The following is an 18663-nucleotide window of genomic DNA, read 5'->3' on the forward strand; positions in this document are numbered from 1 at the left end:
AAACAGGGCAGGAACCTGGAGGCAAGGAGCTGAAGCAGAGACCATGGAGGAATGCTGGTCACTGGCTTGTTTCTGAGGGCTTGCTCAGTCTGCTGTCTTAAAGAACCCAGGCCCATCAGCCCAGAGGTGGCACCACCCACAATCAGCTGGGCCCTCTCCCATCCATGACTAATTAAGAAAATGCCCCAGGACTTGCTTACAGCAGCATTTTATGGAGGCATATTCTAAATTGAGGCTCCCTCCCCTCCCTTGACTCTAGGTTGTGTCAAGTTAACATAAAATTAGCCATCACTGTGAGCACAGGTAGAATATAAAAAAGAGAGAAAGGAGAGGACCAGCACTGGGTTCCCATGACATAGCCTTCCACTAGGTTCCCCTTTGTGGTCTAATTACCTCCCAGTAGTGTCTCCTGAGGACCAAGCCCTTTACCACCTGCGCCTTAGCGGGGGGGCATGACAGATCTCCCCTATGACAGGCAGAATTATCTATTTCTAGTCTCCCAGGTATTTTAAAACAAGTGCCTTTCCCTGAGCATCCATAGCCTTAAGTCTTTTGCAAATTCCATTTGCATGGACTTCTGAGTGCCCTGGGAGCTGAATATCATGATGGCTTTACTTTATAGAGCTGGTTTTGAAGAGCTACTTGTAGTTTTGTCTGAGTGTGGTTTCCACTGTTGTAATAATAAAGACTGGTACAAACAGTAGCTTGGGAGTAAAGGATCTATATTAGTTCATAGTTTGTAGACTCAAGATTGAAGGCAGAAACTGTGGCAGAGACCATGGGAAGTGCTACTTATTACTGGATTGCTCCTCTTGGCTTGCACAGCCTACTTTCTTATACGTGCCTGGACGTGCTACTAAGGGGAGACATCAATCAGTGAGCTGTGCCCTTCCACAGCAGCCATTAATCAAGAAAATGCTAGACAGACTTGTCTACAGACCAGTTTTATAGAGGCATTTTTCTCAAGACTCCCTCTTCTCAGTGGCTCTAGCTTCTGTTAAGCTGACCAAAAAACCCAACCAGGACAAGTCCCTCCTTTGTGTTTGTATTGTGAATTCTGAGTAACGAACTCAGGGCCTTGTGTAGCACCCTTTAAAGTACGTAGATTGAGCTTTTTCCTCAGCTTTTTCTTTTGTGCTTTCTTTCATATTTATTTATTTGTACTAAACAAATAAATATACACACATAGTAATATCTACTTGTATTTTATATCCTATGTTTTGAGACCAGGTGTCTCTTAAGTTTCCTAGGCTGTCTTGGAAATAACTCTGTAGCTCAGGAAGATCTTGGATGTATGAGCATCTTGTCTCACCCTCCAGATTGACTGAGATTACAGGCCTTCATCACCAAGCTGAGAAGTCCTGACTTTTCAAAGCCCCCAGGTAAACAGTTTTTGATTTGTCATTTATAAGCCTGTCTGGGGGGCACTAGACCTAGCCAAGCTAAGTTTTGATACTCTTCTGCTCTGAACCTTGCTGAGAAGTGTTCTCAAGTACTCAATTGTAGTGTTTTCTCATTATCTTTTTCCGTGCCCTTGAGAACTGTTTGAGCAGAAAATGTTTGCTACAGGGTCAGTCTATGATATATTCTTTAGATATATATGATTTTTTTTATTACACTATAGACAGTCATTTCTGTGATCCTGTTTCCCTCCAAAACACTGCAAGACTTTCAGGATGTATTCTGAACTCCAAGCACAGCCTGCAAGATCCTGTTGTTCCTGGCTGATTTTCCAGCCTATTCCAGCCATTATTACTTTAATATGTTGTTGAGAGAGTTTTCTGTCCTGCATGGTCCTGCAGCTGTTCAGTCCCAAAGAAACACACAAAGGCCTACTTTAATTATAAACTGGTTGACCTATTAGCTCAGGCTTCTTATTAACTAACTCTTACATCTTAAATTCACCTATAATTCTTGTCTGTCTTAGCCATGTGGCTTGGTACCTTCATCAGTGAGGCATTTTCATCTTGTTTCCTCTGCATCTGGGTGACGACTGCAGACTGAACCTTTCCTCTTTCCAGAATTCTCCTATTCTGGTTGCCCTGCCTATACTTCCTGCCTGGCTACTGACCAGTCATCATTTTATTAAACCAATACAAGCGACAAATCTTTACAGGGTACAAGACCATTGTCCAACAGCAATATATGATTTTCTAGTTTTTTTTTTTTTTTTTTTTTTTTTTTTTTAACGTCTCCCTTCTCTGCCCTGGACCTGTGCTAGGACTATCCATCTACCTGGCAAGCTCCTCCTCCTCATCTCAGTTAAGAGATACTACATGAACCTACCTTCTTTAATTGAAAAAATAACTTGACTGGTTTGTGTGACACTGCCAAAGACCTGGTTTTGTTCTTTTTCTTAACAAGTCTTTTCCAATGTCTGCTTAGTCCTTAGGTTTGCAGCCTATCTTTGTTTTTACCGCTAATTCTTGGGTGCTTGTTTCTAGAACTTGAGAAGAGGAACCGAGCTTCTGGAGAAGGGGTGCCCACCTGTCTATTCTTTTCTTCCATTGTCTAATCAACATGGATGCTCATCCATCCCTGAGGCAATACATTCTCAGGGACAGGGTTATGATTATTTAGTTTGAGTCACCTGCTTAACTTTTAGAGGCAAGCGCCTCTCAGTGGGTAGGTGTGAAAGTTGGGGATTAGTATTGATGTAGGCTGCACACATAGAAATGCATGCAACAAAGCCAAGCCGGGAGGGGGTGTTATTTATTGTAAAAAGCAGCAAAATTTACTAGAGAGGTCTTGCCAGAGTTGCCTGCTTCTTTATGTGGTTATTCAGTTAGTATTGTTCTTGGCTGCTAGGCTGAAGATTTGAGGATGGATGGAGACTCTCTGATTACCATCATTTCCCCAACACTTTGCTTTTAGTTTTGCACATAGTATTTGATCAATGAACATCAGTGATTGAATGAATTAATTGATCTAAACTCTTAAGTGACTCACCTGTGAAAATTATCAGGTGAATTTGACATACTGTTAGTTGGCTATGAATGCATCAGATGTTTAGTTGGTTGTGAATTTGAGAGAATTTTGCTGTCCATCCTCCTGACCATTGCCTAGGTCCTGAAAATGAATGGTCTTAGGCAGCCGTGGTAATTCAACACCTCCTCAAGTTACCCACTTCTTCCAGCTTGCCCTCACCTCTTAAACATTCCCCAGTGCTCCTTACAGTGCCACTAGCTGGGAACCAGCTGTCTCAACATATGGGCCCGTGGGGAGCATTTTACACCCAAACTGCAACAGTGCCTAAACTAAGATTGAGTGCTCTTTCTTCAGCTTTGCTAAGCTTTGTTTTAGAATTGGCTGCTACATATTTTGAGGTTGTCTTTGCTACTTAGGGAGTTTTAGAATATTTTCATGCATTTGTTGTTTTACAGAAATCTGTTATGTATACACATAGACTAAGCTTCTTTTTCACTTAACAATGTTTGTACACAAAAGTCTTTTTCTAGAAAAATCATTTGTCTCCCATGGTTTTCACTTGATTCAGGATCACTTAGATTAACTGTCACGTCTTGAGTTAACTGCAGCCTGGTTGTCATTTAAATCACACCCTTATGGTTTCAGTGCTTCTTCTAGCACCTCATTCTCCCCTTAACTCTGCAGTCTAAAATGATTGTATAGTGATAGGTTATTGGTGTCACAGAGACGTGCTGAAGAGTAATTAGATTTATTGTTAATAAGTAGGAAGCTTTGCAGTGCTGAATTTTTGTGCCTTGGGTGCTTGGAGCATATTAAAAGGAGTGGGTATGCAGATGACTTTGTCCGGAACATAGATGACTTTAAGTGGTACATAGAATTTTATGGGCAGATGAAAGTTGTATAGATGTTTTAAATTAATTCATGGGCCAGAATATTAATTTTAAAGATATTTGAGAATCAGTAATATGGTTGATGCCAGTCCAAGGCTGAGCAGACAGTTACTGGATAGAAATCCTTGCACACCTATTGTTGCATAAGACTTTGTTTCTCAGTGTCTTGTGATAGATAGTTCTTGTATACAAACAACTCCATTTTGAATCTATCCATTCTTTTTTTTCTTTATATTAAAAATTTCCACCTCCTTCCCTCCTCTCTTTTCCCTTCCCCTCCCCCCACTCCTCCTTCTCCTCTTCCAGTCCAAAGAGCAGTCAGGGTTCCCTGCCCTGTGGGAAGTCCAAGGTCCTCCTTCCTCCATCCAGGTCTAGGAAGGTGAGCATCCAAACAGACTAGGCTTCCACAAAGCCAGTATATGCAGTAGAATCAAAACCCAGTGCCATTGTCCTTGGCTTCTCAGTCAGCCCTCCTTGTTCAACACGTTCAGAGAGTCCAGTTTGATCACATGCTCCATCAGTCCCAGTCCAGCTTGCTTTGGTGAGCTCCCATTAGATCAGCCCCACCATCTCAGTGGGTGGGCGCACCCCTTGCGGTCCTGACTTCCTTGCTCATGTCCTCCCTCCTTCTGCTCCTCATTTGGACCTTGGGAGCTCAGTCCAGTGCTCCAATGTGGGTCTCTGTCTCTAGCTTCATCCATCGCTAGATGAAGGTTCTATGGTGATATGCAAGATATTCATTAGTATGGCTATAGGATAGGGCCATTTCAGGCTCCCTCTCCTCAGCTGCCCAAGGATCTAGCTAGGGACATCTCCATGGACACCTGGGTACACCTCTAGAGTCAAGTCTCTTGCCAACCCTAAAATGGCCCCCTTAATTAAGATATATACTTCCCTGCTTCCATACCCACCCTTCCTCCATCCCAATCACCCCATTTCCCCAAGCTCTCCCCATCCTCCTCTTCTCCCTTCTCTCTCCCCATCTCCCCTTACTCCCACCCCAACCCCATCCCAAGTTCCCAATTTTTGCTTGGCAATCTTGTCTACTTCCAATATCCAGGAGGATAGCTATATGTTTTTCTTTGGGTTCACCTTCTTACTTAGCTTCTCTAGGATCCCGAATTATAGGCTCAATGTCTTTATTTATGGCTAGAATCCACAAATGAGTGAGTACATACTATATTCATCTTTTTGGGTCTGGGTTACCTCACGCAGGATAGTGTTCTCTATTTCCATCCATTTGCATGCAAAATTCAAGATGTCATTGTTTTTTACCACTGAGTAGTACTCTAATGTGTATATATTCCACACTTTCTTTATCCATTCTTCCATAAACTTTTGTTATATGCAGATGATATGATAGTGTACATTAGTGACCCCAAAAACTCTACCAAAGAACTCCTACAGCTGATAAATACCTTCAGTGATGCGGCAGGTTACAAGATCAACTCAAAAAAATCAGTAGCCCTCCTATACACAAAGGATAGAGAAGCAGAGAGGGGAACTTCACCTTTTACGATAGCACCAAGAACAAACATGTCCTCTGTGAAAGGACCCCAGATGAGCCAGGACAAAGAAAGAGGACATAGAAAACCAAAGAGGAACTGGTTAACTAAAGGAAGATGGAGGTGGGAGGACCAAATCAGGGTTTATATTTTGAAAGCCCATGGAAATGCCTGTTAAACACCTAGCGGACTAATCCACCCAGTGAACACAGAACTACTGAATACTCTCTTTCCCCTTGTATTGGCACGAGTCTCAGTCTGAACGAGCAGAGAAATGAAAAACAAAACAATACAAAATATCTATATACCACCATCATTCTCCATGACTGGGTCTTTAGAAGGCATGGATAAGGGACCAAATTTCAACCAGGGGCATATTACCCCCACTAAGGGCAATTTTAAGCAGACATTGAGATGTTGGGTTGTACTTGACATACATCTTGGGTGGGGAGGAGGGGGTGTGCTCAACAAATGGATTATATATACATCACCAAATAACAGACAAAAATATTATGGTGAGAAGTCAAGGAGACAGACAGACAGATGTATGCACAATATATCATCCCTACACTGTAATCAAGTCTACTAGCAAAAGCATGGAAAGAAAGTAGAATAAGGTAATAACTAGGAATGAGCGTTGCATTAGTCTAAAGACCATTATGAAGATATTATCAAACAGTGATCACATGACGGTTAATCTTGATTGTCAATTTGATGAGATTTAGAACCACCATGGGATGAAATCACTGGGCATGCCTGTGAAGAACTACCTAGAGTTGGTTCATTGAAACAGAAAGACCTACCTGGAATGTGAGTGGTTCCAGAATGAAAGATAGCAGGAAGTTAGTTAAGAAAAGCACTTGTTGCCCTTTGCTTCCTGATTGAAAATACAAGGTGATCAACACCTCCTGCTCCTGCCATGCACCTTCCCCGCAACAATGGACTGTGTGGTGGCTTGAATGGGAATGACCCCCATAGACTTATGTGTTCGAATGCCCACAGGGAGTATAGAAGCCGTGGCCTTGTTGGTAGAAGTGTGTCACTTTGGAGGTGGGCTTTGAGATCTCATATATCTGTCATATTTCTACTGGGAACTCTGGAGAAAGCAGTGTGATTGCTGGCTAATAGATAGTAAGCTGAAGCTTGCAGGGGAGTTTACTTGGATTTTTTCTTGGCTAAGTATTCCTTTCTACCCTGAGGTGAGATAGCCATTCCTCTCAGGCTTTTTTTTTTTTTCTCTGATATTCAGATTCATCCTTTCTGTCTGCTTCAGAGTTTGCCATGGCTGGCCACAGTGTGTAGCACAAGTATTCTGTAATTTGCCATCAGCTATCTTTTTTTCTGGCCTCAGAAAATGTGGAGCTTGTTTGCAGCCCTGATATTTTGAGAAACACTGTATTGATTACTTCTTGTGCATGGGATAGTGAGCTTCTCCTCCCTGTCAGCATCTTGGCTATGGTTGGCATAGCTCTCAGTTTCAAATCCCTGCTTTCCTAGCTTTTCCTTATTCCTTATTCCTCATGTGAAAACTGGAGCTGAAAGGATCCACACAGGAGACAGTTCCTCATAGCTGATGGCAAAGCTGGGATTTGAACTCCCGGTGTGTCTGGCTTTAAACCTCACTCCCTCACAGGTGTACTTCCTCATGTTTTTGTGCAGCAGAAAGGGTTTGCGTCATCTTGAAGATCATGCTGGTTTTGTCAGTTTTCAGGCACTGGCTGTATTAACCGACAGATGGAACTATTTCTGGTTTTATTTGTCTGCTGGTTTTCTTTTAGGCAGAAAAAACAAAAACAGAACAAAAACAACAACAACAACAAAAAAAAACTATTAGTACTTGGGCTCTACCTGTACCAAAGATCAGAAATGTGGAGAAGGAAAAATGGGTTCAGTCCATCCTTGGTAGTGAGGCCCCTATTTAAAAGAAAAGGAAGGAAGGAAGAAAGGAAGGAAGGAAGAAAGGAAGGAAGGAAGGAAAGAAGGAAGGAAAGAAGGAAGGAAAGAAGGAAGGAAGAAAGAAAAGACTTCAGGGACATTATGTCAGCAGTCCAAGTAGCTACCTAAAATGGCAGAAGGCATCAGTGTTTGTTCATTGCCCATGTACTTGTGTGCCCGAGCCAATTCTCATTAACCCTTTGTATTGAACTTCTGAGCTCAGGAGGATGATGCAGATGCCTTATGTGCCTTTTAGAGCTCGAGATACAGCACCCAGATGGAGAGCCCCTTGGGTTGGAGAGAAAAGCTAATGCTAAGGAAGAGTGAGCCCTTTACTTGACCTTTCTCTGTCTTATTAAGCAGTTTTTAGGATTGATTTTGTCTTTAATCTTGAGACTTGTCACAGTGAGTGTTGCACCCTGACTTCTTTCTACCCAATTTAACCAGTCTTCTCATAATATATGTACCTCATTATTTCAATTCCTTAACAGCAAATCAGCCAAATCAGATGTTGCAGGTACAACACCTTAGTTTTATATCCCCACTTGTGGGGGGAAGTGCTCTTCAGTCAGACTTTATGGAGATGATGTGAAACTAAGTTAGGAGCTTTCTGAAAATGACCAGTACTCCTGACTTTTCACTTCATGGTGGTTTGAATAAGAATGATCCCACAGGTCTTTTGGAATTGTTTGGAAGGAATAGAAGGATTAGATGGCCTTCTTGGAGCAAGTGTGTCCTTGTGAGTTTCAAAAGCCCACATTAGGCCCAGGCTCCCCACTCTTCTCCCTCACCCCGCCCCATTGTGGATTAGGGTGTAGCTCTCAGCTTCTGCTCCAACACCATACCTGTTTGTGTGCCACCATATTTCCTGCCACGATGATAACAGACTAATCTAATCCTCTGAAATTGTAAGCAAGCCCCCAGTTAAGTGCTTTTATTGTAAGAGTTGCCTTAGTCACAGTGTCTCCTCACAGCAATAGAACACTAAGACTTCTTTGCAAAATACAACAATTTTTTTTTTTTTTTTTTTTTGGTTTTTTCGAGACAGGGTTTCTCTGTGGTTTTGGAGCCTGTCCTGGAACTAGCTCTGTAGACCAGGCTGGTCTCGAACTCACAGAGATCCACCTGCCTCTGCCTCCCAAGTGCTGGGATTAAAGGCGTGCGCCACCACCGCCCGGCTACAACAATTTTTATTAAAGAGTTTTGACTCATCTCAAAATTTAGCTCGTTATGAAATATCATATGCTGTAGTATTTGCATTCAAAGTGACACTGTGGAAATCTAGACACTTGAAAAACTTAAGGGTGGTCACAGCCTCCTATACTGCAGTTATGTACTAGCTGCAGTCTGAACTGCAGAAATAGCATTTGGAATATACAGCAGAGCATTTTCTGAGTAGGGTGCTAGGTATTTCATGAATTCTCAAGTTGAATCAAACAACTGTGGACAAAATTTGAGAAGCAGTTTGAGGCATTTGAGCCCTCACACTCTTGAAAATTTGTAAATTGACAGTTGACAGCAGTGGTCGATCATTATAGTTCATTGGGTGTTTGTAAAATTACTGTCAGGAAACCTGTGCTCCACAATTGATCAAAGTAATTGGAGGCTGTACCTCGATAGGAAAATTTTAAAATATTTTCTTACTTAATCTGCTATGTAGGGAAAGCTGGGAACTGATGATCTTAGTACTGCCCCAGGACATGAACCTCTCATGAGATCACAGCTATTACCCGTTCCTGGTCTAGGTCATGCCAGCCTTGGGAAAGTTTTGAAGTCAGAGCCTCTTCTGTACTCTTTGCTGTTTTCTCAACAGATGTTAGCATGTTCCTCTTTTTAATGCACACACACACACACCTCAAAATGAGTTGGGTCTAGTAACCCATGTGTGTATTCCTTGTTACTTGAGAGACAGGAGCAGGAGGGTTGCCAGTTTCAGGCTTGCCTGAGCTATAGGATACGTTTTGGATGAGCAGGAGCAGCTTGGGCCATGTTTCAAATGGAAAAGTGCAGAAGGGCTAGGATATAGCTTAGTGTTGGATGCTCACCTGACTTGCCCAGGGCTCTGAGTTCAGTGCCCAGTAACAATGAAAAAATATTTGCCAGTGAATTTTATCTCTTAAAGTATAGTTAGTCAGTGACTGAGGATGGTGAGTTATGATTTTTTTTTTTAATTTACTATGGTACAAAACCAATGTACATTCACATTGAGTTGATTTATAGAAATGTGTACTTAGAAGTTTGAATTTAAATCTCTGCAGGGCTAGGGATGTGTGAGAAGATCTTCTCTTAGATGCTGTGTGTTGGCAGTGAGTTAGTCCTCTCAGTCAGGCCTGCAGTTACCAGGCGAGAGAACCATTATGCTATGTTGCTGAGCTAGAATATATTTTTGCTTAGGTGGTTTAAATGTGTTTTCAGATTTTGTTAATTGAAGTTTGCCATGGTCTATTAGTCATTTTGTCATTGCTGTGACTAAATACCCGGAACCTCCTTTAAAAAAGTCAAAGAAGGGTTTATGTTGGCACATAGGCTGAGGGGTTATGGTTCATTTTTTCAGAGAAGTCATGGTAACTAGAGTAAAAGACAATTGGTCAGATTGCATCTGTAGTCAGGAAGCACAGAGAAATGAATTCTAGTCGTCTGCCTGCTTTCTTCTTTCCTCTCTTTATTATCCACATTCATGGTGGGTCTCCCCTCCTCAGTTAACCTTTCTGGAAATACTGTACAGACAGGGTCAGCTGAGTGTTTCCTAGGCAGTTCCACACCATGTCAAGCTGACAGTGCAGATCAGTTCTTGTGCATGAGTTTACAGGGATGTAACCCTCCATGAGTTGAGGAGCATCCACACTGTAGCTTCAGTTTATATAGATTGTATCTCCCAATAAAGCATAGGCTGTTGTGCACCATTAGTGAAACAGAGATGTACCTTCCACACACCTGGCTGCATCACCATGCAAGTGGTGGCTGTCAGGGAGAGGAGATGTCTTGACACTCTACCAGCTAGGGAGGACCATGATTTCTTTCTGCCTTCATGTTCCCTTCTCTATAAACCATGCAACCCAAGGACAAGATTCGATTGATATGCCTTGAAATAATGTCCACCTGTGCCCACTATGTTCACTACCCAACCTCAGAATACCGTGGTGCAAGATTATTTACCTTTTCTCGTATTTAAGCAAGATTCAGTTGGATGCTTCTCTGTAATTAACTTCAACCTTTTCTGCTCCTGGAGTATTTGGTGATACAGGAGTGGGTTAAAGCAACAGGGAATGAATGCCTTAGAGTTTTATTAAAAGCTTGTGTATTTGAGACTTCACTGGTTCACAGTAGTTTCTCTGACACTAGTCAGGTGCAGACATTTGCTTTGGTGTAGACATCTACTCAGTTCAGGCCACGTGCAGACCTTGACCATTTGAAAGACTTAAAAGAAATCAAAGCCCAACCAAAGTGGTCATGTAGAACTGCAGAGTGTCTTGCATTTGAAATAAAGTGGATTGGCTTCAGAGGTTTGGAGGTGCTCTGATTTTCTTTTTAAGTTACAAGAACACATCTGTTTACAAGAAAAGTAGAATTTCAGAGCAGAGTGCAGCAGAACTTGTTAAAGTTAAGCATGCCCATGCCCAAATGCTTTTTAAAAATGCTTTTATTTCCTAACTTATCTCCATAGGGCATAGAGTGTGCTGGAAATACTATAGTTGAACTAAGTTTTTGTGAAATAGCATCTTATTAGAAATACCAGGTTTAGTGTGACTGTTTTTCAGGTGTATATGGTACTTTGGTTGTCTGCTGAGTGTTAAGTCATCAAGTGGAAGAATATTGCTCTTTTTTCTTGCTCAGCACTCCATCCCCCCACATATTCCTAACACCATTTTGTCAATCTTCACACTCTTATTTTAAGGAATATCATAGCCTGTTTCCAATATTGCTACTCTAGCAAATGAGGAAAATATTGAGAAAACAACATTTGTGAGTTGGTGTTCTGATTCAGCCTGTAACTACACATTACCTATCTAAAGCATTTCTTTCGTTAAAGTATAGTCTGTCTTTTCCTAATCCAAATCATAACCTAAACAAAGGCATCAACTTTTGACATTTTCAGTTGTCTCACTATGGTCTTGAAGCACAGAGGGACTGAATATGACCATGTAAGTCTGCAGGGAGTCTTCTTTTTCAGCTTATGTGGGGCAGCCAAATCAACTTCTGCTTTTCTTCAGTCTAAAATGAAGTGAAATCGTCTGTTCACTTTTTACTCCCAGGAACCCTGAAGAACAGTAGTGGGTCGTGACTCCTTTGGGGTTCGAGTGATCTTTACTCAGGGGTCGTCTAAGACCGCTGGAAAACATAAAAATTTACATTATGATTCATGACAGTAGCAAAATTATGGTTATGAAGTAGCAATGAAAATAATTTTATGGTAGGTGGTCACTACAACGTGGGGAACTGTACTAAAGGCTGCAGCGTCAGGAAGGTTGAGAAGCGCTGCTGTGGAGTTTAGGAACACTTGTGTTCCTCTCCTTCGATCTCCTGAAACAGTGCGTGAGTGTCAGAATCTGAAACTATACTCAGAAGGCCCATGTTAGTGATATTTTGCTTGAAAGAAGCTCAGTTTTAATTATGAAATACGTTCAGACAGAAAGTCTCTGCCCATGAGTGTTTCGATGTGTGGATTTAAAGGACGTTCTTTGGCATTATCTCTATAGCTCTTTCCTCTCGTTGGAAATTTATGTTAATTTATGTCTTTAGTTCAGTAAGGCTAAGAAATCCAAACCAAATCAAGCTGAAAGTGTGTTATGGTACACTTTTCACATTTGATTTTTATTTGGAAGAGATAAAAATCAAATACCTGCATTCCATTCAGAAAACTGAATTTTGTTAATGACCTAGTGATCTTTTTGCTATCTGTGGAGACAGAACTCACCCACCTTTGCTATAGAGACAGACCTCACTGAAATGCCCCAGAATGATTATCCCCGACTCTTCCCTCCCTAAACTGTTACTCATATTTAGGGGAGATGTCACATGTACCTTATGGCCTGCTGATCTCTAGTGTTGTCAGAGACCACACTAGAGTTAGGCCCTTTAGCTATAGACCACCCTCCTGGTCACAGGTACTGTGTAAAGGAGTGTCTCTGTGGTCACCCCTTAAGCTTTAGTGTGTACCTGGAATTGGACTGATTGGATTGATTGTTTCCTGGAAACCTTTTCCCAGATCATGCTGTTTTAAATGTACTGACAATGGACCACCTGACGTTAGACTCCCCAAAGTCTGATCAAGATTGACGAAATCAATCTGTATTGGATTTTCATTCTCATCTCTTTGAGTGTTTGTTTTCCTGCCTGGATACCTGCAGGGACCCCCCTCAGACACTCAGTGAGGGATTGCAGGGTTTAAAGTTTGTCATCAGCCTAGTCTTCTAAAGGATGAGGGCTTTTAAGCACCTCCCTCTAGCCATTCTCATACTGGCTGTGCTGAGGGGCCTACCATATTGAACCAATTGGGAAGGATTTTTCACTCTGTCTTATTACTCCAAGCAGCTTGATACTGTTGAATTCTGTGAAGTTGTTCATCTTTGGTGAAAATAATGGTAATGCCCTTAAATAGAAGGTGTTCAGCCTGTGATGAAAATATCCCCATTGCCCATTTTAATAGTGGCATGGAAGGACACAGCTAGTTAAAATTCACAGTAATTTAGAAGCTCATTTAAGCCACTCTATTCTCTGTTACGAAACAGCAAAATTAATAGCTCTTTCAGTACATGCCCACTCAGAAGCTGATGCTTCAAGAAATGAGATTAACAAAAGACAGGTGATTTAGAAGAAGAAGGAGGGCCTCTGTGAGTTATGTATGGGCCGAGCTCTAACTTCCCCAGTGGAATAGATTTGAGTGTCAGTTAAATACTTTGCCTGGTGTTTCAAGTTAATGAGACAGCTACAAAATGTACTAAATTTAGTGTCTAGGAAAATGCTAAGCCAGTCCCACCCTGAGTACTATGGTACTCAGTTCCCTGGGTCTTGAAACTTGGTTTGTGTCTTGTCTTTTTGAAGACTTATCTGTCTAATCTTGACTTAAATCTTGCTTCCTTAGATAATGCTGCCCTGGTCATTTTTTATCTAAAAATATGGTTCCCCACTCCTACCTTGAAGATTTCTATTATCTCTTTTTTAAATTGTAGCATTCTTTCCTGGTATTTGTCTGCAGTTAGCACAGCCCATCTCAGACAGGTACCCCACAAGCATTTGTTGAAGGAAATAGGAAAGTGGTATATTTCAGAAAAAAGGCACTTAGGTCTGTTGAGTAGCTCTAGAGGAGTATCCAGCAGACAGTCTGGTGTGGATGCGTTCCCTATCTTGCTCTAGTATGCCAGCCACCACCACAAGGGTCTCTGGAGTGCTTGTAGCATGACTGGAACTGAAGGACAGACTTTCTGTTTTATATGATTTTAACTAGCGAGTCACAGGTGGATAGTGATTACTGTATTCGATAAACACATATCCTCAGGATGAAATTTGATTGGTTTCTGACAATTAAAAATATTGTCACTGACTACTGTGCCAGCAAATGCTGATAATGTTTGGATCCTGAACGGTCGTGTAAAGGTGGTACTACGTGCATGAGTCATTTTCTATACACAGTTGTTAGGCTGTGTGCTTTACTTGACATTTTTAGAAGATCTTATAGTCTTCATAATAACTTAGGACTTTTTCTTACTTCATTTTCTTCTAGTGATTGCTTTTATTATTTTACTTGTATCATATTAATTTGACTGAAGCTGTCCTGAGCTCAAGTTTGAGAGACTATGTCTTTTGAAATAGGGTTGGATCTACTTTGCATTCAGGTGTTTTGCTCTTTGTGTAAATTGTCATTGTCTTAGGTATGGCTGTGATCATCAGCATGGATTGATCTTAGAGGACAACCAGTTTTCAAGTGAAGAGTAAGATTTAAAAAGAGAGTTGTCACATTGAACTGGACCAACATGTTAGTGCCTCCAGGTTGGCAGAATGGGAACAAATGGTCTAAGAGGCGGGGTAGTTTCAGATCCTTAGACAGCTCAACTTCAGCGAGAGAAAGAAAAATTTGTTCACCTTTTATTAGTTATAGTACAGTGGTGTTTTAAGCCTGCTTTATGAAAATAAGTGTTTATTGTCTTTGGTACTATTAATGAGTTAGAGATTTATCTACTTTTGTTGCCTTTAGAATTAAATATTTAATATATTTGAAAAATAATGTTTCTTCACAAAAATTCATTGATTTATTATACTAATATGTGGTAGTTAGATATAAAAAGCCTAGTAAGACACATTTCCTTCCCCCAGAGTGTGGATATTTCAGTGAGCAAGATTAATGTCAACAACTTCAGCAGCGTCTGTAGCTGCCGTGACGATGTGAGGTCTGAGAGCAGGGTCACCCTACAGGCGGCCAGAGGGAGCTTTTCCTGGAGGCTGTTAGAGAAGCAGAACTTGCTAGGAGGCATTGCTTGAGCATACTGTTGGCACAGGTTTGTGCTTCTGGCATGTTGGATTTTGGGGAGGGATAGTCGACGGCAAGACATTTGACAGATGTTTAGGAAACAAATTATGAATCTAAAGTTCTTTACATTTTTCTAGAGAGTTTTGGGCAGAATATCAGCCTTTTGACATGGATTTGCCAACAGCTGGATTGCTGATCAGGAGTACATGTGTTGATTGACAGCAGAGGCCTGCACTGATGGTATGATCTGCTAATCAAGGTAACAATGATTGTCTGAGCAGTGGAGTTGAAGGAAATATGGGAGACCTAATGATGACTCCCAGTTTTCAGAGTGTAGTGCCCAGGTATTTTTTGGGAGCATCTCCCAGTTTTCAGGGTAATAGTGCCCAGGTGGTTGTTGGGAGCATTCTCCCAGTTGGTAAATCAACAAGATGAGGAATTCACCAAGTAGAAGATCCCCAAGGGACATCTGCATGTAGAAGCCCCACACATAAATACATATGTGAGCTGAAGCTCCAGGGGATGCTGGACTGAATTGAAAGCCTTGAGGAACTTTCGTATTATTGGTATTTCAAACTCATCATATTTGAGGATAGTTTAGACCAAACAAACAAACAAACAAAAAAACCAAAAAAAGGGTGTGCAGAGACTAGAATATAGCCAGTGAGAGAAGTCTGAGAGGGATGGCTGAAGGACAGGTCTTTGAAGGAGATGGAGTCAAAATGTTTTAGAGCCCTTGAACACCAGAGCAGGCCCACTTTTGAAGGCATAACTGGTATTGGGATTCTGCAGAGTTCAAGTGAGGTAAGCACAGAGGTGGCTACTGTGTAACACATAGAAAGCCACTGGCAACAGTGTGAAAATCCGCTCAGGACAGCAGAGTGAAGGCCAGGTGTTCACTGTACCAACAGCTGGATGAGACATTGGAGGTGACTACTTCAGCTGTAAGTGCCCGAAAACAGTGATGCCATGTCAGGTCAGGTAACTGCCCCTGGGACTTCTGAAGGCTTTGGCAGAAGCGGCAGTTTTTGAAAATTCAGAAACCAAAAATTAAAGCAAAGTCCAATCTGTACTAAATCCCTAGTACTTCTGGTCCCACTCACCTACACTGTGTCATGTGACCTTACTGCCTCCTTGGTTCTAAGCATACACATTGCCCTGCTATGGTTGTTGTTTCTGTTTGCATTGTTTTTACTGTACCTACAAATTTTTCTGCTCTCATAGGAATCAAATGTTTTAATTATGGGAACAAAAAATATTTTCTACCTTCATTCTTCAGCATGATTAAATTAGTTTATCTTTGATTTGTATTGTGTTTGAATATATGATTTACAAAATAGTTCGATTTGCTTACTTAAGTTTCATAAAAGATCTTTCCATAGATTTTGGCCCGATATTAGGATGTAATTGGTGCTAAGCATGCTTTACCATTGTTTACTGCATACTTGTGTGAAGTGTCATGCCTAGTATTGATACTTATAAAATCAAAATATCTGTCAACTCTGAAAACATTAAAGAAGCCCTCCATGTGTCATGGAGGATTAAAGTTTCAAGCAAGATTGAATTCTTTATGTAAAAATAAATAAGCACATCCATTTCATTATTATGCAAATTTACTTCATATAATACATAGTGAAATTATGTACATACTAAGAAATACTCCAAAATACATTTGTTGTGATTTATTATCAGTAAATATTTGATTTGTGTATCTGTTTTATGTACTATATATCCAGGACAGTGTAAAATTTTTCTGGTGCAAAGGGGTTGTGGGTGGAGAATGTTTAAGGAGCTCTGTTGAGATGCTGAGTCTGTTTCTTCTTGAGACAGAAGGAGATAAAGCCCTGAGAGTGAAGGCAACTGACCCTGGACCAGCAGGAGAGAGGTGCTTTTCATCTCAGTGGGAGGAATGTAGGTCTGTGTATGCATCCAAGTGACTAAGCCATGAGGCTTTGGCCTAGGCGAGACTCAAGCTTCCTCCTCTCCTGACGATGAAGCAGGAAGAATGGCCACACACGTGGTTAAGAGTGCATGTTTGGAGGGTGGGATGAGAGTGGTAAGGCTCCTGATTCCTTATCTCTGCATGAAGAAGATAAATGATTTAAACTCCAAAATAAACTGGTTTTAAAGATTTTGCTGTATAGGAACTTAAATTGTTTCTAAGCCTTTAAACCCCAGTGGAGAAAAAGTTATTACTTAATGATAATGTAGATCCTTTTATTAGTGTTGGCAAAAGCCAATTTCAGGACTCTATGCGCTATTTTTCATCTATCAGAGGGCTTGCTCAAATTACATTCTTGTCATGGTCGTTCTGGAGCTCGAGGACAACACAGTGTTGCAGCATGAATTTTCAGTGCTGATCTTGACCGCAGTGAAGTGTCTGTGAAGGCTGGAGGTCAAGGGTTTGATTGATTGGGTGATTAAAAATTCCTTTTAAGACAAATTAGATGTGGCAGATTTGCCACAGGTGAGAAGTACTACAAGGAAACGAATCTCATTAGCAGACAAAACTTCTTGGGTCATCAAAAAGGAAGTTTTATGTTTTACACACACAAACACTCACAGACACACACCTGTGAAGAACCTACATAGGAAGGCATACTTAGTATTGTACAATTTAGATATATGAAGCACATTTTTTTATCTTTATAAACAAACACAAGCACTAGATGAGTATGTTTTTATTTTAATTTAGAGACTGTTACTTAACTTAGTACTTGAAGTTAGCTATTCACTCTGTTTGTCCTTATATTTGGGGTCTTCTAGGTTATCAGATTTGTGATTAGGCGCTTGGATTTGTGGTCCCTTGTTTAGGAGGAAGTAGTAGGGGAAGGAAGGAAGTGTGTAGACAGGAGAGTTGTAGCATTCACTGGGCAAAGAGGAGGAGGCTGTGTGAGGTGGTGGGCAGAGGCAGTAGTCTGTGAAGAACACGTACATCAATTCAGAATTTTAAAATTAATTTTGCTTTAAAGTTTACATTTGTAGTCTGTAAAGGTGAAAATTCAGAGTGCTGCTGGCTACCTGGAGACTGGTCTGCTTGAGCCCAATTTTCATTCTTTTTTGGGAATTTTATAATAAAATATCTTTAAAAACATCAGTACAGGGAACCCTGACTGCTCTTTGGACTGGAGAGGGAGGGGGAGGGGAATGGGGCGTGCGGAGTGGGGGGAGGGAGAGGGAAAAGGGAGGTGGGGAGGAGGCGGAAATTTTTAATAAAAAAAATTTAATAAAAACAACAACAACAAAAACATCAGTAGAAGCCGGGTGGTGGTGATGCATACCTTTAATCCTAGAACACAAGTGGCAGAGGCAGGAGGATCTTTGTGAGTTCAAGGCCAGCATAGTCTCCAGAGAAAGTTCTAGGGCAGCCAAGGCAACTCAGAAAAACCGTGTCTTGTGGGGGGAAAAAACAATGGAGGTAACATAGTCTCTTGCTTGCTATCAAGTAAAAGAATATTTATAAGAGCAAAGAGCTTTCTTCTTTCCTTCCTCCTGTCAGATCTGTATGATAGCCTTAGCCTACGAGCCTGCTTTTGAGATGATTGTTAGCAAGCTATTTAGGAAACAAAGTAAGGCAATCAGTGTTCTCTGTAGCCACCTTATATTGTGGAGATATGTGACTTCTTTGTCTTCACTCCCAGCAGTGGGTGGATGTTTACATGGAAAGGTGCTTTCCTGGCAAAGAAGCCCAGAGCTGAAAGTGGCTCCTCACAGAAGACATACAGCTCAGAGGTGGAGGATCAGTCTTTGACAAGCTTTTCAGTAAGGGCTGCAGGGAGTCAGAGAGGCAGGCCAGTAAGGCAGGAGCTGGTATCATGGGACTCTCTACTGTGTGCTAACATATATTCACAATTTACATGTGTGGGGTGGGTGAAATCCTAAATCAATGTATATTATTGACATGAGCATAGCCAAGTCAAGCACCCTAATGCCTCGGTCC

General features: G+C 41.2%; 1 protein-coding gene across 5 annotated transcripts in view; it reads left to right on the forward strand.

Moving 5' to 3' along the window:
* The window catches only part of Fars2 (phenylalanyl-tRNA synthetase 2, mitochondrial), a 389947-nt gene that overhangs the window by 12908 nt on the left and 358376 nt on the right, over positions 1–18663 (forward strand). For 2 of the 5 annotated variants that reach the window (XM_057788167.1, XM_057788166.1), the window contains exon 2: positions 14861–14982. The exons of the other annotated variants lie outside the window; for them this stretch is intronic. The gene's annotated coding sequence lies outside the window, so the exon portion shown is untranslated. The remainder of the gene's footprint in view (positions 1–14860; positions 14983–18663) is intronic. 5 annotated transcript variants of the gene reach the window in all.

The sequence above is a fragment of the Chionomys nivalis genome, chromosome 13 (genome assembly GCF_950005125.1).
Source record: "Chionomys nivalis chromosome 13, mChiNiv1.1, whole genome shotgun sequence".
Classification (NCBI taxonomy): Eukaryota; Metazoa; Chordata; class Mammalia; order Rodentia; family Cricetidae; genus Chionomys; species Chionomys nivalis.